The 17,328-nt window shown below is 40.7% G+C and overlaps 1 protein-coding gene across 8 annotated transcripts in view; it reads right to left on the reverse strand.

The window, feature by feature from the left end:
• Window positions 1-17,328, reverse strand: part of mdfic (MyoD family inhibitor domain containing) — a 52,653-nt gene that overhangs the window by 26,577 nt on the left and 8,748 nt on the right. For 2 of the 8 annotated variants that reach the window (XM_044108895.1, XM_044108893.1), the window contains exon 2: window positions 14,805-14,927. The exons of 2 other annotated variants lie outside the window; for them this stretch is intronic. The gene's annotated coding sequence lies outside the window, so the exon portion shown is untranslated. Of the gene's footprint in view, window positions 1-105; window positions 732-13,324; window positions 13,503-13,592; window positions 13,709-14,804; window positions 14,928-17,328 lie in introns of those variants that run through there. 4 more of the 8 variants (XM_044108898.1, XM_044108900.1, XM_044108897.1 and 1 more) reach the window with 4 other exon arrangements.

Here is a 17,328-nt window from a genome sequence, read left to right on the forward strand (position 1 = left end):
TTATAAGCAGCCCATTCGTTCACGGTCTGACTTTTTTTTTGTTTCATAGCAATAAAAATAAATAACAAGAAGCAATGGCAGATTTACTGTTTGTGTCCGACTTACCTTTCAAACATGACAACTCTCTCACTACAGTTCAAATGTGACTTATTCCCATCGTTCTTTCCCTCCTTCAACTCGTTCCTCAAAACGTTAGGAGGAAAAGTAAACGACAAACTTCACACCCGACAGTTCACTCCTACTCTAACTGTTCGACGCTCGTAGTCCAAGATATTCCAGATGGTTTTTGACGTACAAAAGTCGAAAACATGATCCTCCTTGTCGCTTTCGGCGCGCAGTTGCGGTAAGTTTACTCGGGACACTTCAGGTCTAAAACATTTTCATCATATCCGGATTCCAGCAGCGCAACTAGTGAAGCCTCACTCTTTTCGCTTTCTCTCGCCTTGGCGGCAGGGAGGAAAACAAAGCCCTCCCTGTTGATGTTTACCCAGATTTATGTGTGTGTTTGTGTGCGCGCGCGCGCGACGAAAAAATAAATAAATAAAAAAATTGGAAAAAATTTAAATAATTTTGCCCGATGGAAATTTTTCATACTAGGTTATAGTATATTTAACAAACATGTTTCCAAAACTCTCTCTGAGACAAACGTTTACTATAAAATGTATTCAAATATTTAACTTTAAAAAAATTGAACAGCAAGAAGAGACCACATATGAAAGTGTAAATATGGTCTGAAATGACTCTGTTGTTCATGTTGCTATTGCTCATAAAAAGTACTCTTAGCTGGGGTTTTTTGTTTGTTTTTTTTACTTAATTGTCCGTTGTCATTAACTTTGAGTGCTCTCTTTGTTTTTCTTTTCCCTGGATGCAACCATTCACTGAGTTATTGTTGCCTGTTTTATTTATTTAACAGAAAGTGCCCTGGACCAGAGCTTCTGTGTTTTGGTTTGATGGAAAGAACCATTAATAACACATGTTTCCATTAATATTGTCCGTGTTTGTTTTCTTCTTTTTCAGTAAATGGCTGGGTAATTTTGTATGTAATCTCTCTTTTTTTTAAGATTACCTGAGTGACTGCTGTACTACAGATTCAGATGAATTGCATTGTGTGAAATTTGAGCCAATTCTTACTGCACAATCAGACTGCAATAGAATCATTTGCATTGATATGGACTGAATTTGGATCAAATAGTCTTGCAGAGGACCTTAAGATTGCTTGTTGCAAATTGGCACTATTTCAATCATCATCTAATTGAACATTAAAGTGTAAGTGGTACTAAACAATATAGCCCAAATATTGTTTCAGAGATACCAATATGTGCCGCAAAAAAACACCTTTAAGATTTTGATCATGACTACTTAGTAGTTAGCTACTATTCTAAAAAAGACAAACAAACTGAGTTTGCCTGATGGGTTCATCTCAGTTTAATGCAGACTATGTTTATTAACTAATACAGAACAGCTCAGAGTCCAGTAGTATCTACTGCAGGCCTTTTGCAAAGACACTGTGTTACTAATTACTTTTGGAGCCGTTTACATGTCTGCGCAACAAGGCCCAGACCGGTAGACATTGCCTATCTTAGTAAAGTTAAGTCTCGGTTCATTCGAGGACAGCAGTCAGCTGAGACAGCAAGAGAGCATGAACAATCATTAAGTCATCTAAATGGAATGCAGACAGCAGAAACACCTGAGTGTTTGTTGCACTGAGGTGCCAAACTGTCTGCTGTGAAAAACCTTTCTTCAGAAGTGATCCAAAAACATGACGATTGGGTTAACTGGTATCTCAAAATTGTGTGTGCATGCATGCTTGCTAGTCCTGTGTATCTATGTGTTGTCCTGTGATGGGCTGGTGCTCTATCCTTGATGCACTCCATCTCTCACCCAGTTATCACTGGAGATAAGCATCAGCCCATCTACTTTCTTATATTGGGGCATGAATAACTTGACAGAATAAGGCATTCTGCTGAAACCAAGGCGTACTTTTTTCATAAAGCAGGTCAATGCATGGCGTAAAAAAACCTAAAGGTTTTTAAGGTCTTGGAGTAGCCTAGTCAAATTATGGATTTAGGTCTTGCAGCAAAACTGTAAATAGGCTGTTCAAATCTAAAAATCCTCCAATATTGCTAAAACTTAAACAACTCTTGAGAGCAGAATGGGTTAAAATTCCATTGCGCTGATGTAAGAGTCATTATCAGTTAGCTACTGCAATAGCTTGATGCGAGTTAAGTGAATAATCTCCCAATATCAAGCCTGTGACAAAATATTGCATGTTTTCAGATTTGCAAAATGTATTCCAGAAAAGCCCCAAAAGATCCAGCATGCCTCTTTGTAGGATGGTGCGGGGAAGTCACGGGAGCTTGCCTGTTGCGTTGTTTGTTTGGGAGCAGACTCCCTGTTCTCCCAGCAAAGCAGGGATTAGGCGTTTGCGCCGACTGAGCCGGAGCTCCTCTTCGCCACTACACACTCCGGCAATCAGGCAGGCTGCCAAACAAACAGATGAAGTCAACAGAGAGACGCTTCCTCGTGTCTTCTGAGATGTGACTGCAACAGATGCAACGCTGACACCCGCACACTTGACACAGTGTGACAACCCTACTGTGTCTACACAGCCAGCTCCACTTTGACTTATTTCGAAAGAGAGGGAGGGAGGTAAGGGAGGGTGGCGCTGCGCACATGATCACACACAAGATAATGTTTGTCAGCAGCAACAGCGGTGTCGCTGTGTAGGATACAAAGACTGACAACAGGGGTTGATTTCACGGTGCAGTCATGTTGCGTGTACTGTACTTGAAAAGATTTCCATATCGGAGGGTGAGGGGGTGGGTGGCTCGCAGTGGGGATTTTGCTCAGATCATGATTTATTCCCTCAGAAATGGTCATCGCAGAGGTCAAAATCCAATCACTTAAATACATTTTTCAACCTTCTTCTTCCTCCGCACTTCAAATTTCCACATAGACACCCAGACAGAGCAACCGAAAGCACTGCATGCTGGTTAATGGAGTTTCGAGCCGCTCTTGGGGATGGAGTGAGGGAGTATCTGTATCCAGGTAATTACAGTGTGAGGGGGCACAGAGGTCCTCCGTGATTACACATCAGGCCTGTAATGGATTCAACAGTAACAGACGTGGAGAGCGAGAGAGGGAGGAAGTGAGCGAGAGCGCATTCCTTACTTTCCCCCATTGTGACGGCTGAGAGGATGGGGCGGCTGCGGGCTGGCAAGGTAGGGTGGGCTAGGGGTAGGTATATCTGCAAGATGGATTACGTGGGGTTTGCCGAGTTCAACATTGACACAGATTCATCGTAAATCATTATGCTCGGGACCCGGAGTGATTTCTGCATTAGGAGCAGAAAATGGAGTTCATCCAGTCAATGAGGGAGGGCATATTTCACATCAATCACCTCCACACTCATGTTACCGAGGCTTAAATCTCACTTATGCTGTTACCAATAGGGTTCAATGGCTATGAAGACAATCAGCAGAGACTCTGCACTAACAGTAACCTACTGACTACAAAGAGGGCAGAGCAAAGCGGCGGATCGCTTCGAGTAAATATATGAATCGAAAGAGAGCAAAAGAGGAAAGTTTCAGATAACAAGGTGGGCTTTATAATCCTCTTTTTCTCTTTTTTTTTAACGGCAAAGATCTGTTGCCAAACTTTACATCTCTATTGCAACAATTCTGCTTAATCGCTTCAAAGAGGTAGGTTTGGTCAAAGGAGTGTACGCTTGAGTGGATTTAACCAGACTGGGGCCGTGTCATAAAGTTTTAGCTGCAGACAAAGAAAAATAAAAGAAACGTGTAGCATCTTGTTCCATTGTCTGATCGCTCTAAAAGTAAAAAATGTAACACTGAAGCAAGGAACTTTGTTTTCCTGATGGAGCTATTGTTGTTCCAAGACTGAAAACTCCCTATCTAATTTAAATGAAGTTACTCTTATAGCTGGCATCAACAGAGATCATCCCAGTCTTACACAAATACCTTTTAAATATATAATCTTAATAGAAAAGACAAAAACATCAGGAGTCGGGAATCTAAACAGTATTCAAACTCTGAGTAGGCCTATCTCTAGCAATTAACCTGAATCCACTCCAACAGAGAAAAGTCAGGAGTTTACATTGCTGAGTTAACTCATGTCTGTGATGTCTTCCACTTTTTAAATGTTAATAACGACTCTTCATCTGTATATTGTGGTGTTCCTCAGGGTTTGACATGGGTCCAGTTCAGCCTTTTTTCATATGTGCTTCCTTTAGGCTACATTATCAGAAAATATGGCACTCACTTTAAATACTATGCTGATGACAGTTGGCTCCAATTAACCTACATATCTATGAAAGTTGTAGGCTTCTTCAAGAGAGAGTGAAAGAACTGAAAGTTAGTGATTTTTTAAAAAAAATTTATTTGAAGTAAAACTAAAAAACTCTGTTCTTTTTTCTTTCCAGATTTTTTCTGTCAACTCTCAAGTTACTTGAGAGTAACTTGAGAGTAAATGTAATCAAATTAAATTTTTTCCCCCTGAGTAACATCTAACAAAAAAAAAAAAGAAAAACTTCTGTTTGAGAAATTCTGATTCCCCACCTATGCCCGAACATCCACGTCGGTTGTGATGCTTAAAACAAGTTAAGCCTGCATGCTTGTGAATATACGTTATAGTCATTTACATGAGGAATCTTATTTTGTTCATTTCAAATTACATAAAGAGTTATGAATTAAAAAAAACTTCTCAAACTCCATCTCTTTTCTGTGTCCCAGAATTTAACCTCAAGCTTTACGACGCAAGGAGAAACCCATATATTAACTCTGACTAGAAACACTGTCAGGTTTATTTTATGCAGCAGGAGCTCCATCAGAGAGCTGAAAGACAGTGCAAATATTTACTGCGTGTCAAATAAATCCAAATTATAACATTCCTTTGCTACAAATTTACGTTTTGAAGTTGCAGTTACCAAGTGATAAATATCCTTCAGGTTGTTAGAAAACATTTTTGACTAACCAACATTAGCGTGAGATTGCAGCTGTTACTCCTTTATGAGTCAAAATAGGAAGTGATCTGTAAGTTTCAGCAGAAAGTGTTTTTATAGTTGAAACAATGCAAACTTTAGTTAGCAGATCATAATTAAAAGTTACATGACTATTTGCTGGCTTACAAAATATTAATATTGTCTGGCCTAACTGAATGACGTCTGCATCTTTAAAAGTCCAATTAGTATTTTGCCAGTTCACCTATCTAACCCAATGAGTCTTTTCTTCCTAAGAATGGCTATCAGAATAATTTGTGACTGATTCCAACTTTTGCTGAAACTGAGCTGCAAAAAGAAATGGCTTCACAATTCAACATCTGTAATTAGGCCTAATGAGCTTATTCCTCAGCAGTATGCAACTCTTAAAAAAAAAAGAAAGAAAGAAAAAAAAGCTAAAACAGAAAAAAATAATAAAAAAATCGCACAAGTTGACCCACGTCGGCCTTTCTGTCGTTTTTAATGGCCAGGCGAAACAGTCTGAGGTGTGCTTGGAGCAGTGAGAATCGACACCTGTACCTGATCAAATCTTCAAAGATTTTACAGCCAACTCTGTGCAGAACGAGGAGATCTTAATAAGTCGAGCTTTTTGAAGCTGACCATGACACCGGCTGAACCATGACGCCCTTGCATGATTAATAGCATTATGGTAAGCTTTCTCCTTTTCCCCCTCAAGCAGAGGATTGTTTGAGTCCGTCTGATCAAAACATTTTCAACCTTTTACTGGTCCAGCTGTCAAAGAAAGAAGACTATGGGTTTGGCAATTGTAATACACCATTTCTGGCTAACGCTAGTGCCATTCGGACAAATTTGCACGCTCATTAAGGATAAATCCCATTGTGATAAGGAAGAGACCATGCTCCTGCAGCTTATTAGCGTTTTAATAGAAATAAACACCCTGGTCCCCAAGGAGCAAGAGCTCCAGGAGCAAAGAGTGCATGACTTTGTGCTTGTAAAACTACATCTGGAGTTTAAATAGGGAGTGAGAAAAGGGCACATAAATCAGTAGCAAATGTGCGCGCAAAAAAACACCAGACCTCATAAATATGTATTCATTGGCAAAAGAAGGAGAACGGCAGGTGATTGGAGATTAAAAGTGACAGGAAAAACAAAAGTCTGCAGCTCATCACGGTAAACTAGGACGAGGCGATTTGAAACTCCACATGTGCGGCCCAAACGGCAAGCCTGGAGAGGAGTGGAAAAGGCCTCCGCCATACGAGTACAAGATGAAAGCTGACGTGGATCTGAAACAAATTTCTCTTTATCAATGATCACTACAAATCACCACAATTCAGGGCAATCCCTATGGCATTTGATGGTGTTGGTAATAGGTGGAAACAGACTCGATGGACATTAATACTCCCATTGGGATTTTGCATTCTAGACACCGCGACATTCGCATAGAGAATGTCGTTCTTTGGAGCAAGTTCTCAGAATCTTCAGCACCAAAACGCAAATATGGAACAAGTGCAAAGAAAACACCGGCCTTCTACCTGAACTGGCAGGCCAAGCAAGGAGAGCATTCATCAGAGAAGTAGCTGAAAGAGGTCATGGTAACTCTGAAGAAGCTCCAGGTGATCCACAACTGCCTCAGAGTCTGTCTGAGGATGAGTTATTTTGCAACCACGTGTTGGTAAGTTACATACCCAGTAAAATAAAAATCAGTTTTACATTGGAATGTCAGAGGTACTTTTGCTGGGCTTAAGTACATGGCATCTAGACAGTTGTCAGAACTTGGACAACTGATGGAGTGTCCCGTTTTCGCCAGCTGACATTCATAGAGTCTAATAAATATCCATTTTGCAGCTTTCACATATCATTTTCAGCATTTCTTTCTCCTAGAAAACATTTGTCCTCATCGTCCTTTCTTGCCTATGTTGTCTAATGGGAAATTATGTTTGGATTTCTTTGATCCTTTACAGATATTCCATTTGCATAAACCATAAGCCCCCAACTAAAGCAACACTGGCTAAAATCACAGCGGGGTTCTTATTTGTTAAGGCTTGATGTCTTGTACCCTGTTTGTCCTACTTTGAGCTTCCTCAAATGCCACTGGCACAAACCCCTGAGTCCTGTTAGCAAAACTCCCCCCTCGTTCAAAGTTTTACTCGCTGCCTTTCTCCCCACCAAGTAGATGCACCCAAATGTGCAGATGTTAAACCAAGAAAACACAAAAAGGCTCTTATGTTTGTAAAAGGACCCCCCCACTTCTCTCTTTCTCTCTGGCTCATAGTCCTTCGTACATAATTGGTTGGCCTGTCTAAGCTTCCAAAATGATGCTTTGACATAGGTTATAATTAAATAAGACAAATTCAGGAAGAGTATGAACTCTCTTCCTTTCGGAGCAGAAATGTGCGTTTTAATTTACCCCATGCAGAGACTGGCAGCAGTCACCTGCAGAGAGCCGATTCGCATTGCATGAAGTCTGGCTTGTGCAGAATGCGTCATTTAAATAACACCCAGCCCTATCTCCCCGCATGCCAATTTATGGAATGGCGGTCAAATATTTATCCAGTTGATGAGCTGGGCTGTGTGTTCCTTCCTGACAATAATTAAAGACAAACCCTGGATAAAGGTGAGCCTCGGCATCATCTTACTCCGACCTTCTCAGAATAGAAGCTAGTGGACAATACCAGGGTGTTGATATATCGCTTTTCTTTCTTGCAGAAGACATGATGAGATCCTAGAATGGTTTTATGCAGTTTGTTCCTGTTAGTATGTCTGAGTCATACTTGGTAAATATTGAAAATGCCACTGCGTCACTTTGCAAAAACTATAAATACTGCTTGATTTTTTTCCCCCACAACTCCTTTTACATTTTGCGACGTCCTCCACAAACTTGAAAGTTGTAAACATTGTGAGGTGGGAAGAAAAATTTACGTTTTACATGAATTTTTTTCCCCCTACATGTTTCTTTGGGTCAAGGCCAATCAGATTGAATGCAGGACCTCTATGAACACGGATTTTCAAGTCTTGCCACACATTCTTGTTTGGAATGAGGTTTGTACATTGACTGTTTCAGTTTCTAACATGAATACTTAAATCTGGACCTTTCTGTTACATCTCTGTCTGCAGGTTTACGGTTGAACTTTTACATTAATCTGTACATGTTTGTCTCAAAATAGGGCGTTATTTAGGTCCATCCATCTTCTCTTAAACTGAGGGAAGATGATCAGTTTTCTGGTCTCAAAATCTTTTCTGTTGTTGTTTTAGAACAGTGCTGTTTTTTTGCCAGGCAACACTTCCAGTTTAGCTCTCATCTGACTGGACCCGAATCCACCATGTCTTTTGGAAGACTGAAATTTGTCTTTCTTACAACTGTCCTTCTGGCCGCTCTTTCATAATATGTTACAGGGCATAGCACATTATCTAGTTCAAAAGACCCCAAAGTGCTTTTTGTGTGTCTTGGTTTCCTTGACGCTAATGTTCTCCAAAATTTACCTGAGGAGTTTACAAAACATCTTCATTTACCGGCAAGTGATAAATCACTAAATAGGCGACTTTTAAGGCCAGAACGTTTCATTCATCTATGGCATTGAACCTCAGTAACTGACATTTGTGGAATGTGACAAATTCTGGAAAAGTTCAAAGACACTTTGGCAGAGAATTAAAAGAGAGAGCAACATTCATCTGTAAAAATTAGATGAATGATTTGATGACAAAAATGTCACAGCACATCAACATGACAGTGAAATTCTGACGCCTATAGGATAAGGGGAAAAAAACAGAGTATTCCCAGTTTTCTATGACAAACAATAGGGATGAAAATATTCCAGGATAGGTCTCTATGAATAAATAGAAAACATTTGATAGAAATCCCACACAGTAAATATAATCAAAGCAGTCACAGTTTCTACGCATCTTGTACTTAAATATGCTCCTATAAATGTCAACGCTAATCCAGGGACTCAAAGCATTAATGTGAAGATTGCATGGTGTGGATGGAGACAAGTCAGGACAGGAGAAAAAGGGGATTTTGTAAATCTCCCATCAAAGTTGTCTAATTATGTTAATCAAGAATTCTCCAAATGTCAGTGTTGCTGAAGAGGATGAGATTTGGAGAAGAGGGCGCCGTGAACGAAGAACAAACCAATCAGCTGGACGGCGACGACAGCGGTGACAATTAATTAAAGTTAGACATACAAAAAGAGCCGGGCTCAAGTTGCGGACTCACATCAAGAGCGAGTGCGCAAATTAAAAAAATCAATTTGTATCTGGATAAATATTTTTCCTGCTGCGAATCGGCAAAGATTTGGTCCGGGCTTTGTGGGAACGAAGAGTTAAGAAGTGTGCCAACTTTTTGAGAGTGGCACCCCCATCTCCAAGTCTCTGATCAAACAAAGCTAACTGAAATTGTGTGGGAAAAAGTAAAGCAGAGATGTTGTCAGTGGTAAAACTGAACAAACTTACTCCATTAGAATCGAAGTCAAAGCCACTGGAATCAAATACTGGCATGGCAAAAATTGAAATGGCTTGTAAACAGACAAATTTCAGAGCTTTAAAGAGTAAATCTTCAACACAGACATGCAGCACCTCGTACGCTATAAAAAAAAAAAGTTATTACCCCCTAAACCCAATAATGGCTTCCACCACCCATTGCGGCAACAACCACAATTAGACACTTGAGATAGCCATCAAGAAATTACTACTCTTTGTATTATTGTTTTATTTAAGCCACATGTTGTGGGTTTGTTCAAGGTTATGCCACATCTTCTCAACTGGATTTAATTTCAGCCTTTGACAAGGCCATTTCAAAACCTATTCTTTTTTGAGCTATTTGGGAGGGCACTTGTTGATGTGTTTTGGAGCATTGTCCTGTTGTATAACCCTAATGAGTTTCATATTAGGGTGAATCTGGAAATTATCATTCGGGATTTTCTGCTAGGGAGCTGCATTCGTACACCAATTATGACAAGCTATCAAGTACCAGATCCTTATACCACCACCACCATGTTTGGCTTGTGGTATGATGTGAAATGCTACGTAAATTTTATGTCTGATGCGCAACTTCCAGAAAGTTTCACTCGTGTTGTGTCAGTCCATGAAATATTTCCATGGAAGGGTTTTGGGGATCATTAAGATGCTTGCTTGCCACACATCTTGGCAAACATTTCCATGTTCTATTTGATCAGATGTGGTGTGTACCTCAGAATTCTCCCTCGGACACCATTTTTGCTCAGTCCCTTTCTTATGGCTGAACAAAGAACACTGACCTGAACTAAGGCCAGCTAAAAAATATCTCAGTGCCTGAGATATTTTTTCTGGAATCTTTCTGTGACCTCGTGAGTGAGAAATCTATGGACTCTTGAAGTATCTATAACCAGCCATTCATTGGAAGCTTCACTAATGTACCACATATTACTGTAGTTCAGTCTCTAAGCCTTATCTTTGGAAACCTTTCAGACTGATGTCAATCATTTTTTGATTATCTGATTTTCTTTTGATCGTGGCATGACATGTTGCTCTTTTAAAATTTGGAGCCTACTTCTGGCTATCAGATAGGCGCTAATTAAGAAAATCACTTATTGATTCTATTAGTCTGGAAGCAATCAGGCCTGCGTCTGGTTGCTGTAATCTGGGGATAATTACAGCTAATTAATCGATTAATAAAGATGTTAATTAGAGCTAATAATACATACAACACCTTAGTATACCTTGATTTGCATTCGCATGTCTCTAGAAAAGTGCTATTGTTTTAGCTAGATGCATTGACAGAGGAAGTTAGTATAATGTGGAAATGAAACATAATGCCTTTAACAACATATTAAAAATGTTTGCATTAGGGTTTGATTAGTAATTGCTCACAAATGTGCTAGTTTTTTTTTTGGTCCCATTGAAATTTAAAAAAAAAATGCCATGTATTATTTCAAATTCCACATTTATCCAAAAGTGATGTGCATAAATATGCAAAACATCGCATTTAAGGTAGTATTAATTAGCTATTTAAATAAAAAATAAAAAATCCAATAAAGTATTCAATTAGTGTGAAATACTACCTCATGTTATTTAGTAGAACATTTTTACTGGCTCCATAAAGCTCCACGATGTGTGTAAGCGGCAGGCAGACGCTAAAAACAATCAAGCTGTTTATTGTGTTTGCAATAATTAGATCTTTTAACAGCGGGACGCGTTTTGCCTCCAACTCCCTAATTTGATACGGTATCATCTCACCGCCGTGCCACAGGTTAGCCACATAGGGAGGAAACATTAATCTAATCTAACACTTGATTCGAAACTCCAGGGGATCCTCAGCTAAGTGTAGCACTCTCTACTCATTACTGTTGTTGTTTGTTCCGTGATGAAATGGGATACGCTTGATGAATTAGTAGCTTCGCTGAGGAAAATTTAAATGATGTGCAGAAGTGGCTGTGTTGCCATATTCGTTGGGTTAATCAGATAGAAATGGTTATTAAAAGACTGGAAATTAGAGGGTTTTTTTTTTTCTTTTCATTTTAAGTTCCACATTTATAGAGTAATCGTGGTTCAGCTGGTGATATGTCAGCCTGCCTTTAGACACACCTGTGAGTTAATAATTCCCAAAACACCAACAGAACTTAGAGATTTGGGCCTGAGATGCAACATAACATTAGAGCCCATTTGCATGTCATTAGGAAAAAGGCAAGTCACCTCTCCCCCTCCCTGTGGGTTTAAACCTTTATAAATATATTTAAATATATAAATATCATGAATGCATTAATTTACATCGACTACTAAAAGCAAGAGCACACTATCAGGATGGTTTTCTCACTTGCACAAGGCCACACTTCTCACCCGACCTGTCCCTGACCTTCTCGTGAACACAGAGAACTCTGCCCACCGTTAAAAAAAAAGTCACATGCACGATTTCATACAAGTCACCCAAACCTCTGGGCACACAACGTTCCAAACCCAAAACCCCTTTTCCCCGCTTCTCAATTTTTGACTCCATAACTTACAAGCGTCTTTCTCTATATTCCCGACTTCTTCTTCCGCCCCCAAGCCCCCTGTTTTCATGGATCAACGGAGAGAGCAATTACATCAGCGTCGGTCTGGCGGCCTGGAGATGAAGAGCCGCGTGGCTGTGGGCAAACACCTGGCCGTGGTTAGAGGAGCAGAGGAGGAGAAGCGGTGCAGACAGATGTGCTGCAGGTTCTTTTGGGAGGCATGGAAGTGCGGCGTGCGAGTGGTGTGTATGGTTGGGGAGGCAGAGGAGGGGCAGGTTGAGCTGTGAAGGAGAGTAGTGAAGCACAAACGTGAGAACCCGCAAGATGTGTGTGAGCGGGTGAGTCTATTTGTAAATCATGTGTGAGCGTGCTTGTGCCAAGCCAGTGGAGCCCTAAAACAACCCTCCTTCCCCATCACCCACCACCCGTATAACCCCCTCCCCCCAACATCACAAGTGGTTAACATTACAATCCTTCACAGCAGTCAAAACTCGGCACCGGCAAAAGTTTCAGGCTTTCCACCCCTGCGTTGCATCCGCTTTTGTGCTTATTGACAGAGCCGGGGCCATTTCCATTACAAAAGCGAATATTCACAAAACATGTCATCTGTGATATGGCTTCAAAACGCGTTAGATGTGCCCTGAAATTCTGCTCCACAAAAATAAAGCGGGACAATGGAACTGCCTCTTCAATCGTTTTTTTTTTTAACCCATCTGTTGCTGGGGGATATTTAGCTTTACAGAAAAAAAGAAGGGAAAAAGGATAGAGAGATGGTGTGCTGAATAAAGTGACCGGGGTTAGGTGAGGATTACAGATCTGAACTTTGATTTGAGTCTAACGTCTTACAGATCTGGCTTAGGTGAAAATGAGTGTGCCAAACAGCACAGCTTTACTTTAAATGTCACTTACAGTGCATGTAAAAAGGACTCACCTTGCTTTTACAAATTAAACAGGATCAACTTAATTTGGATTTTTTATTTTTATTTTACACAAATAAAATTTTAATGTCAAATGAAAAAGTTGCAGGACACTGGCCCTTGACACCCTGGCATAAATGCTCACCCCATTCTGCTCAATATTTAGTACAGCATGCGTGGATAGGTCTCCGTCGGGGTTTACACATCTGAACACTGTTACTCTCTCTTTTCTTTGCTAAGCTGTTCCGTTACAAGATTTGGTACAAATTTGCTGCAGGATCACAATCTCGCCTTTGACTGGGCCACTCCAGAATATCCACCATGTTTGCATAAGTCGAGCTGGATGTTTCATGTTGTCGTCTTTCTGGGAAACAAACGTTCTCCAGAACTGCAGTTCCGCTGCAGATGGAAACAAATTGCCCTTCAGGTTTTCCCCATTTTTGTGCTGTATTCATTTTATCTTCTACCTTTACAAGCTTCCTGCAGCATTAAGCCGGTGAGGTGCAGATCACCGAGATCAGTTTTCTTCAACAGCGACGTCTTCATATCCTCTCTTCCATGAGGCTTTGATTGGTGAAGAACCTGGGTCACAGTTGTATGCAGAGGCTCTCACCAGTCCGCCTGCATGGACACTCTGTTTGTGATCTGGACAGATTTACACATGGATGCAGTTGAACTCCAGGAGGTGATCAGTGCCTTAGATTTTTTTTTGTGTGTCCATCCCCTGATTTATACTTCTCAATAACTTTTTTCTCTGATTTGCTTGGAGTGTTCCTTTGTCTTCATGCTTGATTGACTAGTTAATGGATCCTCCAGACTCAGGTGTCTTTTTACTGCTTCTGGATGTATGCCTGTCAAAGAATGTGGAAAATGCGCCAGCGCGATTATTGACTGATTTGACAGCAGTCTTCTTCACGCTAGAACCACTTTTGCCAACTAGTGGACGTGTGAAGAACAGCAAGATGAACATCATGACCAACATGCTCCAATATAAATCCATAGATTCCTTAATACGTTAATGAATAGCTACAACTTCAATGCACTTTGAAATACTGTGCGTGAAATATAAGTGTGGCCTGAGGCACGAACGCTGATGTCAGCTTGTTGCGGCGTTCACATAAAGACCCGACATCTAATTCGACTCCAAACACGTTGTTTATCTCCTAAGCCCGATTGCACTTGTTGCAGATGAGTGCGAAGCCGCTGCACGTCTCCCGGCCAATTAACAGTGAGATCATCCCGAAACAGATTTTCAACTGATAAATCTTTAATGATATCAGGGATTTTACACAAATACATGCTCGACGGTGCTAATTTAAAGCAAATAAGAGGGTTTGATTAAAAATTCCCCAGGCGGGCTGGAGAGGGAAGATAAATGTTTGAATAATTTATTGGGTTTAATTGACACGACGGCATTGCTGTAAACAGAAATATTTAGACGTTCAAAATGCGTTTCGGCACGAGGACTTTTTTTTTTTGTCACAACAGGAAAGTGGTTGTCGAGGAAGCAAATCAACCCATAATAGTACTCGGTGTTTACATTTTATTTCCACACCCAGCCTTCTGTACGAGCCCCACTGAGAGTTTTCTTTTTTATCATAAAAAAGAATAAACAAGGATGCAGAGCTGGCGGTTTATGATAGGCAGTGAAAGTGATCAGCAAACACAATGATACACAAGCCTGTGAGCTAGCCCGAGGCTATAGCACTTTGCTTTGACCTCCCGAATGTGACACTAAGCAAGGATGTAGATACAGCCGAAAATGGAGAGAGGAAGACGGAAAGAAGGGAGGGTTGGGAGGGAGAGGGGGGGTTTCTTAGGCTGTGTTTATATCATGTTTGCCTTCGCAGAGCGCTCATAAATACAGGCTCGCATGACGATAAACAGAAAGAGAAGGGTGTGGGATGGGAAAACGGGGAAACCGCCTTGCCGTGTTCCATTTCTTACATTCCACAAGGGACCCGGCAGGGGTTACACGGCCAGCAGGTGCGGGGCCACCACTTGTTCCGATAAGAAATCCGATCTGCATGTGCCCGTCTGCTTCCCTGTCCCGGTAAACATCCCGCTTATCTGCAAACAAACAGAGTTTACTAGTGACTATGAATGAATACATCACATTTCGAGAGAAATACCATGTAGGGGCCTCCCTCGCGCTCAGAAAAGCGTGTCCGCCATGATACAGTGTACACCTGAATACATGAATAGACAACAAGGAGGCCTTGGCTGATTGTAGGGAGTAACACCAACTGAATTTTTAAAGGTGTTGGTTTTGATTTGACATGGCCGACAGCACAGAAGGGGGGAGGGGAGCTACAAGATGGCCGAAGGAGGAAAATCATCCTTCCTGGGAAGGAAAATAAATATTAGTGGGAAAAGCTGGGGGAGGACAGAGACAAAGGATCATCAGCTGGTAAGAGATTTAATCAGCAAACTGGCTAGCATGGGGATGGACAATATGGGAAGCGTTGGGTGGGGATTGGAGATGTGGCAACCAACAGATTAATGTTCCAAAGATGATCAATTTACTTTCTAAACAGGACATTATCATCGGGGTACCTGAAACCAGTCCAGCTTTGCCACATTTGGCAAAGCTGCCAAATGTGGCTCTATATTCCAAAGTTGGGATGACGGAGTTGTTGAGAAAACTACCAGGAAAAACATTTTTTTCAGTGTAGATGAACTAATATTTTTAGAGACTGACAGAAAATTGAGACGGGGAAAGGCTCCTTCAATTACAGCCTGTGCTACGATTGAGTGGTTTGATCAAAGCATATTCATGTGTCGGAATGGTCTAGTCAAAGATCAGACTGAACCCTAATTCTGGCAAGACCTCACAAGTAATGTCTACGGAAAGACTTGTACTTATATTTATAATAAAATAGAGCTCTGCAAAATAGTATGAGGTTTTAAGGGGGCCAAATATAAATGTACAATATATTTTTCAGATTTGTACTTCTTAATTGAAAAAAAAGAAAAAAACAAACAATATCACCAACAAAGACACTAAATTCAGATGCAAAGATATGTTGAAGCATTAGATGTCAGTATTACTTCAGGTCACCCAGCATGCCCGGTTGTAAAATAGGTAATTGGCACCGTTTGTTTCTTCTTAAACCTTGAATTTCTTCCAAACAATGACAATAAAAGCCATCACAATGCGTCTCTGCTCCTTCACTTCAACCGCAATGCAAAAAAAAAAAAAAGAAGAAGAAAAACCAAAGGGCCTCAGAGCAAAGCTGACATTATAACACACGCATTTATGTTGCCTGACAATGCATCGCCACCACATCAAAGGAAGCCTCACCTCTCGCAGAGGAAGCAAAGACGAAATAAGCGGCGGGCCCTTGCTTTATTAACTCCCAATCAATAAACATGCAGTCGGTGGCGAGGTAATCAGGAAACACTGGCAAATGGCCTGACAATGTATCAAAGCCGACGCTGCGAGGCAACAGCGCAAACTCTAACAAGCATTTTATTACCGGTAGCTGTTACTGACATTAGTCAAAAAAAAAAAAAGAAAAAAAAAAACCAAGAGAGATAAAATAGAATAAGGAATGCGGCTTGGCTGGCTGAGAGGGCCCCTCGGCTGAGAGCGCACACCTCCCGCGTTTGATAGCCACGCGTCTTCTCTTTGATATGATAACAAAAATAAAATTGTTTTAAAACATCAATACACAGTAAGCCGGAAACAGGCCTGCTGTGGCGGATGTCTGGTTTAGGGGGCCGCTAATGTTGCTCGCCTGCAAGCACGTGAATATTCTGCTGAAGGCCTTTTCGTTTGAAGCCCAGGATGTTATTGTGGGATGACAATGCAGTTTACATTTGAAGCTAAGACGGTTTCCTCTTAATGTTGAGGTTTTCCACAAAGAACAGGTTAGGACGTATTCAGTATTATTATTATTATTTTTTTTTCCTTTTCTTTTGAAAGTTCCCTTGTAGTTGTCGCAACAGCACAAAATCAAATAAAATTGGTCCCGATAGGGACAGGAAAGTCTATTGTAAGAAAAATATGACTATGTGAGTCTAATAAATAATAACATCTACCAGCAACGGGTCAGTCTGATGTGTCTTATTTTTACAATTAATTTTACCGCAAGTGTCCACAAGTCCAAATATATAGATCAGCAACACAGTAAATGGAAAACAGATTATCTAAAAGTATCAATTAAAATTAAATCATGACAGAGGTCTGATGTTTATGTCATGATCTTCCCGTTGAAGGCTCTCACTTAGGATGAGATAGTCTGTCGCCTACCTCTGTCACAGACTTTGAATGATTATGTCTGATATACTGATTGTGTACATGGCCTGTTTTCTGCCTCCTGACCATCACAAATATTGGCCTCATCACCTCATCATTCACTTTTCCACTGTGAAACCTGGTCATTGGAGTGCTGAGTGCACCTTGCTCCCAGAGTTCCTGCTCTCCAATGCTTGATCACTTCAGGTTTCCACATTATAAAGTTACTCT

This window comes from Gambusia affinis, linkage group LG23 (genome assembly GCF_019740435.1).
Source record: "Gambusia affinis linkage group LG23, SWU_Gaff_1.0, whole genome shotgun sequence".
In the NCBI taxonomy this organism is placed as follows: Eukaryota; Metazoa; Chordata; class Actinopteri; order Cyprinodontiformes; family Poeciliidae; genus Gambusia; species Gambusia affinis.